The sequence below is a fragment of the Diceros bicornis genome, chromosome 6 (genome assembly GCF_020826845.1).
Source record: "Diceros bicornis minor isolate mBicDic1 chromosome 6, mDicBic1.mat.cur, whole genome shotgun sequence".
NCBI classification, from domain to species: domain Eukaryota; kingdom Metazoa; phylum Chordata; class Mammalia; order Perissodactyla; family Rhinocerotidae; genus Diceros; species Diceros bicornis.
Genome location: NC_080745.1, coordinates 21677032 through 21693357, shown reverse-complemented (window position 1 = coordinate 21693357; position 16326 = coordinate 21677032). Strand labels below are relative to the sequence as shown.

Sequence of the window (16326 nt, the reverse complement as noted above, 5' to 3'; positions counted from 1 at the left end):
GGCAGGTGCCAGAGCCCATTCACTTAGTCCTTACTTTATGGTCCCACTTGAGAAGCTGGCCTTAGATGGATTATCCTTCAAGGTTATTGCTGTGTTACAGCAGGTATTGGCATATACAACAGTAATAACCACTAACTACCATTTATTGAGTGTTTCAGACACTATCTTAGATGCTTTACAGTCATGATTTTATATAACTGGTCACAAAGTTAAAGTGATTTGTTCAAGGCCCCATAGATACTAAGTGGCAGGACTTCAACCTGGTCCACCTGGTTTCAAACACATGTTCTTTTCGACACTGTGCACTGACTCCCTGAGTCATCGATTCATTTATTACATCGACAAGTATTTATTGAGTACCTACTATGGCAGGCACTTCTCTGGGTGCTAGAGATACATCCATAAATAAAGATCCTGGACCTCGTGGGAGGTGAGGGGGAGTGCTATGGAAAACAGAAAAGAAACACAAAAAAAAAACAAAAGTCAGAGTAGGAGAAGAGGGCCAAGGAGTGCTGGGGCAAGGCAGGTGGGGCTGGTGATACAAGCAAGTTCAATAGAGGTCAGGGTGGGCCCACTGAGCAGGTGATATCTGAGCCAGCACTCGGTGAGGGACTTAGCTAGCACCCAGTCAGAGGGAGGGAGTTCCAGACAGAAGGAGCAGGTAGGGCAATGGCCCCACAGGGGGAGCCTGTCTGGCTTGTTGGAGGAATAGGAAGCAGGCTGGTATGGCTAGTGGTAGGAGATACCGTTGGGGAGATAGTGGAGGTGGGTATGATGATTTTGGCTATTCCTGTGTGAGCCGCAAACCTCAGCAAGCTTCTGAGCAGGTGTAGCACTACCAGCCTTATGTTTTCAAAGGATCACTCTAGCTGCTTGTTGAAGGTACAGTGTAGGGGTCAAGGATGGAAGCAAGGACACCTTTTGGAGGCCACTACCGTAATCCAGGGTGAGATGGTGGTGGCTCAAGGTGACAGCAATGGAGCTGATGAGCAGTGGCCAGATTCTAGATATATTTGGAGGAAGTAAGTGGGATTTCCTGACCGTTCAGACGTAGAGTATAAGAGAAGGAAAGAAGTCAAAGATGACTTCAAGGATTGGGGCCTAAACTAGCTGAGATGGGAAGGCTGTGGGTGGAGCAGGTGTTGGGCAGGAGGAGGCCTGGGGGGATGAGGAGCTCAGTTTTAGACATGTTGAGTTTGAGATGTCTATTAGCTTTGCAGAGATGTCGAGAGGACTTTGGGTATACTTTGAATGTGGGAAATATTTTAGAACATCTATAAATAAGTATAACTTTTAAGATTTCAGGTAAAAGATTCACTTATCAGGGGAACAAAAACAGAAATCAAACTTCTTGTTTCCCTTAAGACACCTCATGGAGCAAGCGCCATAGTAGTCAGTACAGTAGCAATTCCTGAACTAGGTAAGCAGGAAGAAAGGGGAGAAGTAACCCAGAAGCATGAGAGGAAGCTGATCTAGGAATGGTAATTTTTGTTTCAGATAATCAAGAACTGGCTGAATACATTCAGAGAAACCTTATGTCTGAGGAATAAAATGAATTTGAAATAACTACTTTATCTGAACAGAGCATTCAAATCTCATGTTTAGATCTGGAAATAAAAAGCCCGATGAACTTCGCATTAGGTTAACAAAACTCTTGTGACCTAGTAGTTAACCAGAAGTTAACCAGAGGGCCGAAAGGGGAATTATTGGTAATTCTTCCCCTGAATTAAGAAGGAACAGGCAGCATAATGGTTCTTCTACCTGCTCCACACCAAATTTACTTTAAAGCATTACCAGATTTCTGGGCTGATTACCACAAGTCTCAGAAGAAGGACAGTGTCGTCATCCCATGATTGGAGCCCCAGTTTAGATAAGTCGCTGCCTGTAGTGCTTTTCCTATCTGAGCCTGAGCTGTTCCATGTGCCCTTAGATATCTCTACTTTTTGATGTATGGAAATGAATCTTATCAATTCAGATCTTGGGAAATCACCAGCCAGGGCTGTGAAGTTTCGAGAATAAAATCATCATGGAGACGTTGAGAATAAGCGGCACCATCCCAATCTGATCAAAGTTCAACAAGTTCATATAAAATGCCAAGAATAGTGCTTCTTGGCAAGGCAGAGCTGAGACATCAATGTGACAAGCAAGATTTAAGCCTTGTTGGAGAAAACTTGGTGCCTTGTCATGGAACCCACTGCAGACATCTAGACGCTCTCATCTCTTTCTCCCTCTCAGCCCTTGATTCTGTTTATAAAACCTCTCATCATTATCGCCAACAGCATTTATGATTAAGCGCTGGGATCTGTGTGCACTGAGTCAAAGACAGCCCGGCCCTTGGGGGCACTGGCAATCGTTTTTGGATGAAGAACGGCAAGGAAACACCCCTATTACTTCATCTTGGCCCTTTCACACACATCATCGCAGTAGCTTCCCTGGACTGAAGGGTGACAGCCTTCATCACTGTGAGCTGGCTTAGAACATGGAAGTGGGTTTGCAGGCTCTTTACAAACCAGGGGGCACTACTGACAGAGGGTAATGAATGTCAGACCACAGACACACTCACACACACACACAAACATAAAACATTCCACTTGAATATCGAATGTCCACTGATATTACCCCCTTTACTACTATATTTGGAAGCCAATTAAAACTGTTCCATTTGATAAACATTATATATATGTGCTTCACATCCTACAATGATAACTGTCTATCTGCATATCTGCTTCCTCACCAGACTCTGAGTCCCCTCAAGACAAGGATGGAGCCTTTCAACTTTATATCCACAGCAGGAGGCCCTCAGCCTGCTACACAGTTTGTGCCCAATAAACTTTAATTGACTGAATGAGGAAACTGAGGCGCTGGTCTTGTCCTCGAGGTCATTATGAGACCCATGTCTGGAAACAAGCTCAGAATTTCCATTTGCAGACTAGTGCTTTTGCCAGAGGGTGGACGGAAGCATGTGCTCCAAGTTCTACATGATCCACAAAGAATTTTTTCTAAGCTCATTTCTAAAAAAGGGCCAAGGAGCCACGTGTCTTTTTCCCCTGGACCCAGACTTTTTTGCCTCTGCCCAATGGATGCAGCGAGTCCGCCATGAAGAGTGCAGCTCCCTCATCGTCTGTTTGGAACATCATCGCCACGGCTGCAGGAGAAATGTCAGAGAGGAGGGGAATGCTGCTGCATTGGCAGACTGCATCCTACTCATTCTGCTGAGGGTCATGCTTTGAAATATCTCTAATTTTGTTTTCATAGCTTGTTAACCTTTTCCTTCCCAAAACAATGCCCGTGTTTGTTTTGGCTCCTTTTTCGTCCTGAGGACGGGTCTGAGTTGGATGCACAAAAGCATTTTTCCCTTAATCTCATTACAAGGGCTCCTCAGTCTTGAATTCTTCCCAGGGCTCTCTTGCTGTGAAGTGATTTCCTCTTGGAATCGTTTTCTCTTTGTGAAGCTGGGAGAGCAAGTATGTTTGGTTTTGTAGGGAAACAGGGAGAGAAAGCAAAGACAAAGGGAAAGAAAGCAAAAACAAGCGATCCTGGGATGTACTGGGGAGTTCTAACGTAAAATAGACCCAAAATTTCGGCAGCTTCAAGCGGTGATATCCAAATTCTAATATGAATTAGGATATCATCCTGAGGGTATTCTGCTTACTCTTGTTGTCTCTTATCACCTGAAGTTTATAAAATGTGTGACTGAAAGGGCCCGTGCTCTCACAGCTGGCATTTCTCGTGTGTTTAGAGTATCTCATTTCATCCTTTTCTCCCCTTGAATGTTGTCCATCTGCCTGTTTGGCCACCCTGACTTGGTTCTCACAAGTGTGTGACATTTCCAACATGTCCCTTCTAAGCGTTGTGGACAAATTTACATTGAATTTTTATTCTTATGTTTTAATGTTTATCCTCAATTCTTGAAGGAATTTTAAGTTTAACCAGTTTTTTGTTCATTTTTCTACCCTTCACGAAAATTTTTTTTTCTCTTTGAATTGTTTCTGCAAATATGAAATGAAGCGAGGGACAGAGGATTCTGGAAAATGAATGGTGGAGCTGGGGAAACTAACAAATCACACCAACAACAAAACCAATCCGCCATGGCCTGAACCATTCAAGTGACCAAGGACCAGGGTGAAGCCGCGTACCTCCCACTGCAGGTTGTAGAAACTATTGTATACTGTGTCTAGATTGCACATGTGCTCTTGGACAGGACGAACAAACACGCCTTCACCTTTTTCAGGCCCACATTTACCTTCCATGTTACACAGAGAAGTGGCATAACCTCCCCTTCAAGAGGCGGTGCGGGCAGTGGTGAGAGCAGGTGCTCCTGGCAGCCCTTCTGGGACTGAGCTCCAGTTCCTTCTCTTATTAGCAAGTTACTTCCCCTCATCTAGAGGATGGGACTAATAATAGTACCTACCGTACAGGGTACCAGAGAGCATCCTTTCCTCTCCCCTTAAGCATTGATTTGGACCTGAACTGAGAGAGAAGAAATATAAAACACAGTCCTTGCTGTTTAGTAGCTTAGAATCCAGTAAAACTTACAAATATAAAAGAAGAGGCTACAGCAAATTCTTGACCGCATCTCCCATGTACTCACACGTTCTCTCCCCCTATCTCTTTATTATATTTTCATGTAAAAACGTGTGTGGGTGAGGGAGGGATTCTGGGAGGCTTCGAGTCCTGGTCCTCCAGCAGCTTATCAATCACCATTAATCTTGGAGGCTCACAGCCCCCATGCCCGCTTGCTGAAGAGGAGTGACTCATCCTGACTCCAACAGCCGTGCTGACAGTTAATTGAATTCCAGAGCTAAAGTGTCTTCCTACCTACAGCAATTCTTCACAGCTCAGAGCTCAAGATTGCTCTAAGCAAGACTGCTGTGTTTATGAGAGAGAGAGAGAGGATGCCTTTTTCAAGTGATTGAAAGGTCACGTTTATATGTAAGATTTCGTTTCTCTTTGATATTCAGGCTTAGAACTTAAGCAAACTTGGTTCAGGAGAAAATGGACTGGACAATTATTATGGCCGAAGATTGCTATTAGTGTCTTCCTATGAGGCAGAAGGCAATGACAGACCAGCCTCTCTACACTCTCAACCTAGACAGCGTAATTGTCAAGCAACTGGCCCCCCTTTTTTAATATACTTTATTCTCCCAGCAATGACCAAGGGCAGTCATTATTTGCTAACTGCCTGGCTGATGTTTAGAAGGAGAAAAATTAATGCATGTGTAGAGAATTTTATCGAGCAAAGATTTATTTCTAGAGTCCTTTCACAACATGTGTATATTTCAAGAGAAGCATGACTATGCAAAGTGAGGAAGATAACTGTTTCTATTTGGAGCATCCAGTATTGGGTGATTGGGTGACTGGTCTGATGGAAGTCAGGTTGTCATGGATTAAGGAGGAAGCGGGTGGTGAATAAATGGAGGTAGTAGTAAGTGATTCCTTCAAGTAGTTTAGCAAACTCTCTTAGAGATCATGTGCACACAAAAGCAAACACACTTTTTGGGAGATCCCAAATTGGGAGTGGGGTCTGGAAAAGAGACCTCCAGGGTAGGAGCCTCAGCCCCCTTAAGATGGTTCTTCAGAAGCTCTGTTTTATGGCAGTGGTTTCTCACAGTTGGTCATTGACTCATCCTCTCTGGTTCCTAGTTGTTCTGGATTCACCTGAGGCAAAATGACAACAAAGGTAAACTCCTCCAGGCCATCCCCTCTTGAAATACTCTTTGTTCCCAGCTAGCCCCACCCCCACCCCCCACCCTGGGTCACAGTACTCAGCTTGCCCAGGCCTGTCTATGCAGTGCCCAGCCCAGGCTGAGAGCTTGCCACATCAGGCAGCAGAAAGAAGCTTTAGGCTAAGAGAGTGAATGGGCATGGGGAGGCCAGTGTGGAGGGACTGTCCATGGTCCAGTGGAGGCCCAGAGCTGCAAGTCCTACACCCTTGCAGACGTGACTTAGGGGTCTCTCCCAGCTCTTAGTGCAGACAACTCCCTTTCTGACCATGGCCCTGAGGATCGGAGGACAAATGTCTACACTGGCAGGAAGCTCAGAGATCTACATCTTCAACCCTCTCTTGTTACAGAAGAAAAATCTGACTCACATGTGTTCACAGTAAAAACTCTGAATCAGATCCCTATCCTGACTTATTCTAAGCCCCCTCTCAGACTACCCATAGGCCAGTAGTGCATTGGGGGTGGGGTAGGAGAGAGCTTGAGATCAGTTGACTTGGTTTGGCAACACTGGTCTTCTAGACACTTTTATCCAATAGAATCCTTCCTTCTTATTCTCCAATAACAGGTTGTAGAAATTCATTCAAGAGATGCAGATTTAAGTCCTGGCTAATAAGTAAAGTTCCTTTGGAAAGGTTCTCAACTCCTTGGGGTCTTGGTTTCTTCCTCTGAACAATCTGGAATAATAGTCGTAATAATAATAATAATAATAGTAATAATACCTGACTTGCTGAACTGTCAGGATTATCAAAAGGGTCTCATGACATAATGAATATGAAATTACTGGAAAAGTATAAAGTCCTCAAAGTATGTAGCGTTATTGATCATAATAATTTCACTGCATTTTCCTCCCTTTAAAACAAACAATCAAACTCTATTTCTATGACTTTCACAAAAAAGACTCTCTATGTGTGACCTTTACACTCTGGGTTGTTTACACCTCACATGCATTTACCACCTGTTGTGGGTAAAGACCACAGTTATCAGAAATTGGGGTTAAATCCTGACTCTGACGTTCACCTTTGGTGGGACCTAGTCAAATGACTTACCCGCTCTGAGTTTCCGTGGTTCCCCTGTAATGTCGATGTAATGATTCAGAGATGGTGGGGGTTTTGCCTTGCAGAGGGTAGATGCTCAATTATTATAATAGCATTACAATCATCACATGAGAGTTTGATGGGCATGTAACATGTGTTTGAATTTTCTCATGGGTTTCCTAGCTTGGCATTCAAGGCCCCCTGTAATCTAAGCCTGTCTTGTCTTCCCAGCCCCCAGTCACTCCAGCCGTTTCCCACACTCTGCTCAAACCTACCAACATCCTTCCCTACATGCCCAGTGCTTCCTCTGTGACTTTGGTCACCTTCCTTCCACTGCTGGGAATGCCTTCCCTTTTCTACCCCTGCATTTTCAGCTCTTTCCTCCTGTTGGACCCTATACTACTGGTCCATAGTGGCCTCCCCACTTCCAAACCCTGCCCAGCTTCTGAGGCCTGTGCATCTGCTCCTCCTCCTTGTGGATTTCCCTGAGCTTCTCAGCAAAAGACATCACTTCACTCTCAGGGTTTCCGTGGCTCCTCTTCTGAATTTCTTTTACATCACATTTCACTTCCTGCTTTATGCTTTAGATGTTCATGGGCATGTCTTCTCTCTTCGCTAAACTAAATACTTGCTGAATGAATGTATAAGTGTGTTGCCTCGGAATCATTGATTTTTGTTTGTAGCTGCCTTCATAATTAGATTATAAGGTCTTAACAGGCAGGGACCACATCTCATCCACAAATATAATTCAATTAACCAACACATTTGAGGATCCAATCTGACACGGCTCTGAATAAGGTGCTTCACGGGTAGGGACAGAGTATGAGACACATCCTGCCCTTAAGCTCACAACCTAGTTAGAAAATCAAGACAAAAAAAAGAAATGCATGGAGAAAACAGCCCAAATGTCTGTTAATAGAGGAAGGGGTAAAAAAGAAAAATTATTGCATTCATGAGATATACTACTCCTCAGCAATAAAAATTAACAAGCTATGGATAGACTCAGCATTGATGAATCACAAAAATATTATGTTGAGCAAAAGAAACCAGACACAAAAGACTATCTACCATTCGCTTCCATTTGTATGATATTCTAGAAGAGGAAAAACTAAGCTATGATAATAGATGTCTGATCAGTGGTTGTCTGGGCTGTCTGGATGGGTGGTGGAATAGTGATGGAGGCAAAGGGCATGGCAGAACCTTCTGAAGTGATAGGATGTTTTATTCTGTTGGGGTGTACACATGTGTCATCAAACTGTGTACACTTCAATTCTGTGCATTTTATTGCATGTAGATTTAGACTTCAATTAAGTTGATTTAAAAATGAATAGAGAACTGGGGCTGGCCTGGTGGCACAAGCCATTAAGGGCGCGCGCTCTGCTGCGGCAGCCCGGGGTTCGCCAGTTCAGATCCCGGGCACGCACCGACACACCGCTTGGCAAGCCATGCTGTGGCGGCATCCCATATAAAGTGGAGGAAAGTGGGCATGGATGTTATCCCAGGGCCAGTCTTCTTCAGCAAAAAAAGAGGAGGATTGGCAGATGTTAGCAGAGGGCTGATCTTTCTCACAAAAAAACAAAAAAATGAATAGAGAACTAAATAGTACTTTAAAATGTAAATAACAGTTCAAGGCAACAATATAAGAAATACAGCAAGTCATGATTAATAGTAAAATTTAATTATATAGACAATAATTACCTTGAAGTTTCAAAGGAAGGCACCTTCCCTTCAGGCCATGGTGGTCTTCAAAGCAGGGATTCGAGAAAAACTTTGAGGATGATAAAGGGAAGGAAGAGTGTGCATCTGGTGGGGACATCTTACGCTCCTTTGGTATTGGCCACAGCACTTGTCATCAACCGAGAATCCCAGAAAGCACTTAACAAATAATTTTTTTAATAGATAAATGAGCTCAAAAGAAAGTTCCTTCACCCTCTGTTCAGGAAGTGTAGACCTATGCCAAGCCAGGGCCACGTGCACACAGGTTTGTGGACACTTCATGTCTCTGCACCTTTGCCTAAGCTGTTCCCTCTGCCCAGAATTCCCTCCTTCCCCCTTCTGTGCCTGGAGAAATCCTGTTCATTCCTCAAGACACAGCTCCTCTTCCTTGGAGTCTTTAAGGACCTGCCCCTCCTGTGCCTCCAGGCAGGGTTATTTCTCCCTGGGTCAGTCTCCCTTAGTGACTAATTCATTGGGCTTCCCTGTTGCTCTCCCACCGTACTGTGGTTAGCAGTCTCCCATGTGTCTGTGAGCAGTTCCTACCTAGGGGCTTGCCAAGTAACCAGTAACTTTTCTAAATAGAATCATTTTTTTAAATGTGTACAAAAGGCGACACCACTCATTCAAGACTGGCTAAGGGCCAGTCTAGTTTCATTTTCATTCCAACCTCTGCTACCTGGTGGGATACTCAGTCCCTCCAACTGTCCACATTTGCAGAAAGGCTGGATCCTGTGCATTCCTGACCCTCAGCCGGCCAATGACCCTCAGGCGCAGTTCTCTAGAAGATTCCCTGTGTGCCCAGCATCAAGAACCCAGAGGGCTGTGAACCGTCTGTCAGGCATACCTGTCTGCAGTAGTAAATTGCAGGTGGTAAATTTCCATAAAGTAAATCCTTCTGCCAAGGAGCCCTGACTGCCTTGGGACAGGAGACCAGAAGAGGGGTGATTGCTCACAGAATCAGAGGATATCTAATGGTAGAAGAATCTAAAATAATCATCAAGTCCAACAGATGGGGAGACTGAGTTTACAAAGGTGAAAGGACAGTCTTAACTATGGGGAACTTAAAAAACGAACTGAGAAGCGAAAGAAATCATTTTTGTCCTCCTCTAAACACAGGGGGTGGCGGGGGAAAAAATAAATCAATCAAAGTCACTGGAACAGAACCCATCAGTAAGGAAAGACATGCTATTTTCAGGTTTCTAAAAGGATATTAGTAACAGTCAGGGGGGGAAAAACCCACATGAAAACTGCACTTGATAAAGGCCTTTTGAAAGCAGATAAAGGTGTGTTTTCCTGCCTTGTGGCCTTGAGCCTTTTCCCTCTGCTTTGTCCAGCTGGGTTTGGAGATTGAGGTCTGGGAGTGTGATTGTGTATTTGTTCCAACTGATACTGGAGTTGTTTGCTTTGAACAACGTGATTTTGTTCCTTTGTTGGATGTGGCCAGCAGCATAGCTGTTGCTTAGGAAAGGAACAAATGCATGAAGAACGAGCCTAAAGTAAAATGATGTTCTATATGTTGCGTGTTGGTGCAAGTGCTGTGCTGCTGGCCACGGCAGCTTAGTGTGGCTCTCGAGGCGAGCTTCAGCTGTCTGGGTGGCAGGGAGGAGATACTTCAAGTGATTGCCTTTCCAATGCCACCCTGATGCACATGCACTGGCCCTGGGTTATTTCCAAGAAGGTGCTCAGAGCAATTTATCAGAAGCCAGGAAAGAGAGCCTCATAGTACTTAAAAATCATTTGCAATTTGCTTCCCCTAGAAGAGGGGATTCATTAGCTGCCTTCTGAAGCGCAAGAGGCTTGCAGGCTGAGAGCCCTGGCTGGTGTGAGCCACAGGTATAGTAAGTACACCTACTGCGTTCCAGGCACTGCACTAAACACTGCCTACACATTATCTAGTTCAAGCACCCCGATAACCTCCTTGGACAGGTGCCAGGGTGTCTGGAGCCAGTTCCCAACGCCCAATGTGTGCATCTCCTCCCAACTCCACCTTCAGTGGCATCGTGGTGCTAGCTTGAAACTGGCCATGATGGAAGTATTGACACCATGGAAACCGGCAAGTGCTATAAAAGCAGAAGTGTCTTTTTGTTTGGTTGGTTTCTTCAGAGCTAGTTGTTCAACATTTACCAGCACACCACTGGATAGGCAGTATTCTTCTCCCCACTTTACAGATGAGAAATTGAAGGCTTAAATAACTTGTCAGAGGGGTCACACAGGTTTCAAATTCAAGCCATCCAAAGGGAAAGCCTTCTGCTGAGAGCTCCTGAAGAGCGCATTTGACTCCCAGGAGAACAATTAGAGGAGGCCGGGGGTCCTGGAGGGGAGGGGTAGAAAAGGAATGTTGCAGCTGAATTCTCAGGAAGAGTGAAGGGAAGTGATTCTGTAGGACAGGCCACCTGGCACAGGTGTGTGGGACTCAATGGACAAGAGTTTGCTCAGGAGCTACTGGGGGAAAGAGATAAAAGCGACCTTTCTGAAACCAGGGTCCTGGGAGGGGCCCAGGTGGGCTGATGGCAGCTCTGTGGCCTATCTTGAGAGAGCTGGAGGTGGGGGAGGAGCAGGAACCCGCAGGATTCCTGGTGAGCAGACCCGTGGAACCTGCTCTGAAGCGCCCCCCGGAGCTGAGAGGCCGTGCTCAAGGGCCCGGGAGAAGTGGGCGTGGCCTGGCTCCAGCACAATGCCCTCACTACACTGCTTGGGGACCAGGCTTCCAAACTTCTGGCTTTTTCCCTTTCCTCTTTTGGACAAGAAACCAAAATTCCATCCCAATAACACTTTAAATACTCAGGCCGCTCCTGAGGTCGCCAACCTCTCAGCAGGGAGGAGGTGAAGGTTTTGGTGTGTCAGGAGTACCTCCTCCAAGTGCCCACCACTCTGGTCTGCAAACCTCAGGCCTCCGTGCTGCTGGGAGTGGCAGATTGTCAGGAAACTGTACCATAGATGGTTGAAAGTCTGCGCAGAGAAGACTCTGGGACCCAGACAACATGGGTGTGACCTCTGGGTCACCCACGTGGACTTGTGATATTTGATGGGGGGAGTAGGGCGTAAAGTTGGGGGAATTGAAGGACATTAGGAGCACCTGTGTGTTCTCAGAGGAGGAATGGGGGTGGAAAGATATGTAGGGATTCTTCAGCATTGCTGATCAGGTGGGAAGGAGGAGTCCCCTCTTCTGTCTCTTGCACCTCCTACCTCCTGCTCCCCCGTCTCTTCCTTTCTGGCTCGTTCATAGCTCAAGGATGGATAGTGGTTGCTGAAGCTGATTGGCAAGTTTCTATTACTTTTCTGCCGTGGAGACCCCAAATCATCTCAGGGCCCACCTTGAACTTCCACGGCATTATGTGTGTGATATTTGCTTTCAACTCAAAACAAGGCTCTAGAAAACCCAGACTTGGGTCACAGAGAGAAATCACTACTTTTCCAATAAAGCCTGTGACAAATACAAAATGCTTTAGAAACACTGTTTAGCACCATTTTGCCCTTACTTGTGTAAATCAGAACAGCCATGGGTACCATTATAAATTGCCTCTTGTGCATCAATAAACTTTACAAGATAATGGAGATGGAGTAGTGATGTTGGAGTTTTTTTCCCTCCCTTCTTAACTTTCTAAATCTTTCCTGGCTTTGTGGAATTGCTGCCTAGCACAGTAGTAAATGATGTATGAAATGAAGTATGGCTTCCCCCCAGCCAAGCAATGGCTTTACCGTCATTTCTCCAATATTTATTATTTGGAGTCGTATTTGGGTTGGCTACAGTCAGAAAAGCCTATCGATGTTAAAAAAAAAAAAAAAAATTAGACCAAGAAGAAAGGTGGGGAAGAAGGAAAACAGCAAGGAAGATTTGTATAATAAGAAAACTACACTGGGTCTATATTACCAAAATATTGGTTTGATGGAATCTTCCCTAATGTTTCAGGGTTGTCCAAGCATGGAGGAGAGGCCTTGTCTACTGCCATTCTGCACCCTCTTCTGTGGGGCTCTCTCCTTCCATCTTGGTCATGGCAGTCTTATCAGATGGCTTATTGCATTTGGGGCAAACATACGTAGACCTGTTTGTGTTCATTGTTTAGCAAAATATCACAAAAATGTGTAACTATCTGTTGAGTTACAGGAAAAATGACATTTTTCCACAGGGCTTCCCCCATTAGTGGTTAGTCCACGGTGATTCCTGCCCCCTTTCAGTTGTTCTGATCTTCTTACATTTGTTGCCCAAGACCAAATAATTAGCATCTTGTTATAGTTTGCCCATTCTCTAAGTATCTATATACAAAATTTACCCCATTTTTATCTCCGTGTATAATGCCATCTCTTGTTCCCTAATTATTTCTGGAAAGACTCTTGGATCTACAGCCTCAGTTCAAATACCAGCTTTGCTTCTTACTAGTTGTGTAACCTGACAAAATTTACTTCACTTCCCTGTGCCTAAATTTCTTCTCTGTGGAAGCATATTGTAGCATATCATGGATTTCGAAAGTTATTTTTTATATTACTTCAAATATGGGCGCCTTCTCCCTCACCACCCCATGCATACTGTGGGTTTCATGAAGGCAAGAATTATTTTGCTTATTTTTTATACCAGTTGTAGAATCAAGCACAATGTTGGATGTTTGTTGATTGACAAGCTGTTTCTCCAGTTTCGAAATAGTGAAAATTATTTCCAAAACTCTCTTTTTTCCTGTCGGTTTGGATTTTAGCCAGTGCATTCTTATAAGCCAAACAATTACTAGAGTTACTAGAAGAAACGCAAAATATGCTCCCAAGTTCAATAAGCAAAAGCAATAGATCTAAATGACAAGCTCCATGTACCAAGAGAGGCCACCCATTCATCTTTCTGTGTGATCAATTTGGGGCAGACGTGATTTCACTTTCCTTGTAAAACAAGCAGTGATTTTGTGTTCCATATAATGGATGTATTCTATTTCTACACGTTGAATCAACATGGGCTTTACCTGAGTTTACTAATAATAGCTACATTTATTGAGTGCCTACTATGCAGTGGTATGCTGATAAATCGGCACTCAGGGGAAAAAATTAGCCTTGCTTTGTAGCATTTGCTGATTTCCATGGAGGAAATACACTTGCCATGGCAAGTTTCAAGCTACCAACACGACCTCACTGAACACACAATCCACTCTCACCTGACAGCAGGAGCCACTCCCGCCACATCCCCGATTGTGGCTGGTGTTATACGTGTATTAGCAATAATTGTCACAACAACCCTACAAGGAAAATATTGTTCCCATTCTGCCAGTGAGGAAACAGTCTTGGAAAATACTTTGCCCCAAATTGCATAGCTAGTAAGAGGTGACTTGGGAGTTAAACTGAGGTCTACCTGAGTCCCAAACCTGCTGGCCTCCCAGTACAGCACATCTGCCTGCCATACCGCTATGTATGAATGGATGACCCTGGTGGCCCACCAGTCACAAATTCTGGCAGGACTGGGTGAGCAGTACTGTGTCCAGACAGAGCTCCACGACTGCCAAGAACCCCAAGCCCAACCTCGAGAGACGCGAGCTTTCTCACAACCTACGAGGTGGGTGCCCATTGGGTTAGTTGTTTAGTTCTGGCAGTTTCCACGTGATGTTATCAGCTTGGCCACGTCGTGCCCGCTAAGTGTCTAGGGGCACCATGGGTTGTCAGTATGTCTGGAGGAGGGTGTGGGAGGAGGCCCTCCTTGCAGAAGGGGTGGGAAGAAACACAGATGCTCCTGCCCTTCCATCAGCTGCCGGTCAGTATATTATGTTGGCTTTCAGTGATCCTGTTGTGTGACCAGAAAGGGCATTTTCAGCACATCCCTAAGGGGGTTTCAAATAACTCCTGAAGGTTAGAGTTCTTTCTTCTGGTAACTCCACGTCTGCCAACTTTTCCCTGTCTTTAAAACTGGGGACAATAGTGGTCATCTCTTTATAACCCCTTGGGATTAATGAATTAACATCTGTGAAGGCTGTAAAACCCTCCGATGACAGGAGGCATACAGATACGTAGTGCTTTTGTTTTCCTCCTGTGCCTTTGCTTTCTGGATGTCACACCTCGCTATCATAAGATGTAACCAAAGCAAACAAAATAATTGCTTTCCACACTTATTGCCATTTTAAAGGGGTCTTGTCTTATGAAATAATGATAACAAAAATGATAATACTGTGTGTTGAGGTAACATCTTTCTTCTGAGGAGCTCAAAGCACCTCACAGACACAGGAAAAGTTGTCAACAGACAATTTATAGGAAAAAAAAATTGACTCATGTTTTAAGAAGTTACTCTGTGGGGGATAATCGTTCTGTTATTTTCACAAATTGACTGGCAAACACAATATCTATTTCTGGCCTAAAACAGGAATAAAAATGCCAAGTAGGAGGGAAGCGAGGGGAATGGGGTGAGCGAGGAGATCAAGAGGGCTCCTTTCCCGGTCATGTACCTGAACACTGTCTAGACACAGTCTGGAACATTTCTGACCCCAAGTGACCCTGTGACAAAAGGCTGCTCATTGGCCTGAACAATTAATGCAAAGGGATAACTGCCTGCTTGATAGACCTTCCTTGGGCTTCTCTCTGGGATCCAGATGGAACCTGTTGATGCTCCAGATTCAGCAGATGCTCAGAAGGAGGGTGAGGCTGGGAACCTGTCCCCAGAGCACCTCTCCTAAATCAACTGTAGGCCCCACCCCACCTCTGAAATATTTCCCTCCCCTCAGATCTCTATGCCTTCCGAGTTCACCTCCCAATACTCACCCCAAATCCACAAGCTTGGACGATTAGCTGCAGACCTCTGAGGTGACTTTGATTGAGTTGTAGGAAACCATCAGGCAAAGGCACTTATGGAAAGGCCACTCTGCAAAGCCCAGCACTGGGCAGTAGGGGTGGAAGGAAGGGAAGGGGAGAAACATTGATGAAGCAATTGATGAGCAATGTGCCAGCTTTATTACACATACTATCTCATTTGATCCTCACCAAGAACCGGTCATAGAGACATGTTACCCCTCTCAGATGAAAAAATCAAGTCTCAGAGATGTTAAGTAATTTGTCAAAGGCCACACAGTTATCACGTGGCAGAACCAGGATTAAAATCCAAGGCAGTCTTCCCCTTCCACTTCAATAAGAAGTTTGAGAGAGGAGCAGAGAGTTGGCTGGGATTGCTGGCAAGAGAGGTCCTTGCCTGGAAGATCATGGTCGGGAGTCAGAGGCTGAGAAACTGCTACCGACCTGGGTGCTCGAGGACCAACGTTCCAGCAGTGATGAGTAGAATGGACAGCAGATGAGAGAGGGATTGGGAGCAGGGATGTTGGCAGGATGTCTCTGGATTAGAGATGATGGAGCAGGCGTCACCCGGACAAGGAGGGTGGGAGACTGGGTCTGAGGGGCACTGTAGAGAGAGAACTTTGTGGATGGATTGTCTGGGGGGATAAAAGAGAGAAGGTGTCAAAGATGACCCAGGGTGGTGGGTCTCAATCTTTGTTGAGCCCAGAAGCTCTTTGACATTCAAATGAAATCAGGGGACCCATCCCCTAGAAAATGCACAAGGCCCACTCACAAACACTGGCTCATTGGTTCTGGGTTAGGGATCCTTGCTCTGGGAAGGAGCCTAACAGAGTGGGAACATTGGTACCAAGTATTTTTGGGGAGGGTTGTCAAGACAATTGTACATTTATTTTCAAAAAAGAGAAGAAAGAGCTCTTAATTTAGAAATTGAAAATCGTACTTATTTTTAATGTAAAGGAGAGGTCTCTTTCCTTTTCTGTTTATCTTCTGCAAACCTGGTAGCAGGACAATCACAGACACTACACAAAGTCACTTGACAAACCCACAAATTCTTTTAGGCTGAAAATGCCTATTTACAAAAAGGATACAAACCCCAGTTACTGCAG

The 16326-nt window shown here is 44.9% G+C and overlaps 1 long non-coding RNA gene across 4 annotated transcripts; it reads right to left on the bottom strand.

Annotated features, from left to right (window-relative positions):
- Window positions 1-5220: 5220 nt before the first annotated feature.
- LOC131407015 (uncharacterized) lies at window positions 5221-15852 on the bottom strand. 4 transcript variants are annotated; one of them, XR_009220432.1, is made up of 4 exons: window positions 15665-15852; window positions 15194-15308; window positions 8456-8632; window positions 5221-5658 (listed from the first exon to the last, which is right to left on the bottom strand). It is a non-coding gene; the product is annotated as an uncharacterized LOC131407015 (long non-coding RNA). The 4 variants fall into 4 exon arrangements; XR_009220431.1 differs by having other exon boundaries at window positions 15194-15852; XR_009220433.1 differs by lacking the exon at window positions 5221-5658 and adding an exon at window positions 8018-8269 and having other exon boundaries at window positions 15194-15852.
- Window positions 15853-16326: the final 474 nt, after the last annotated feature.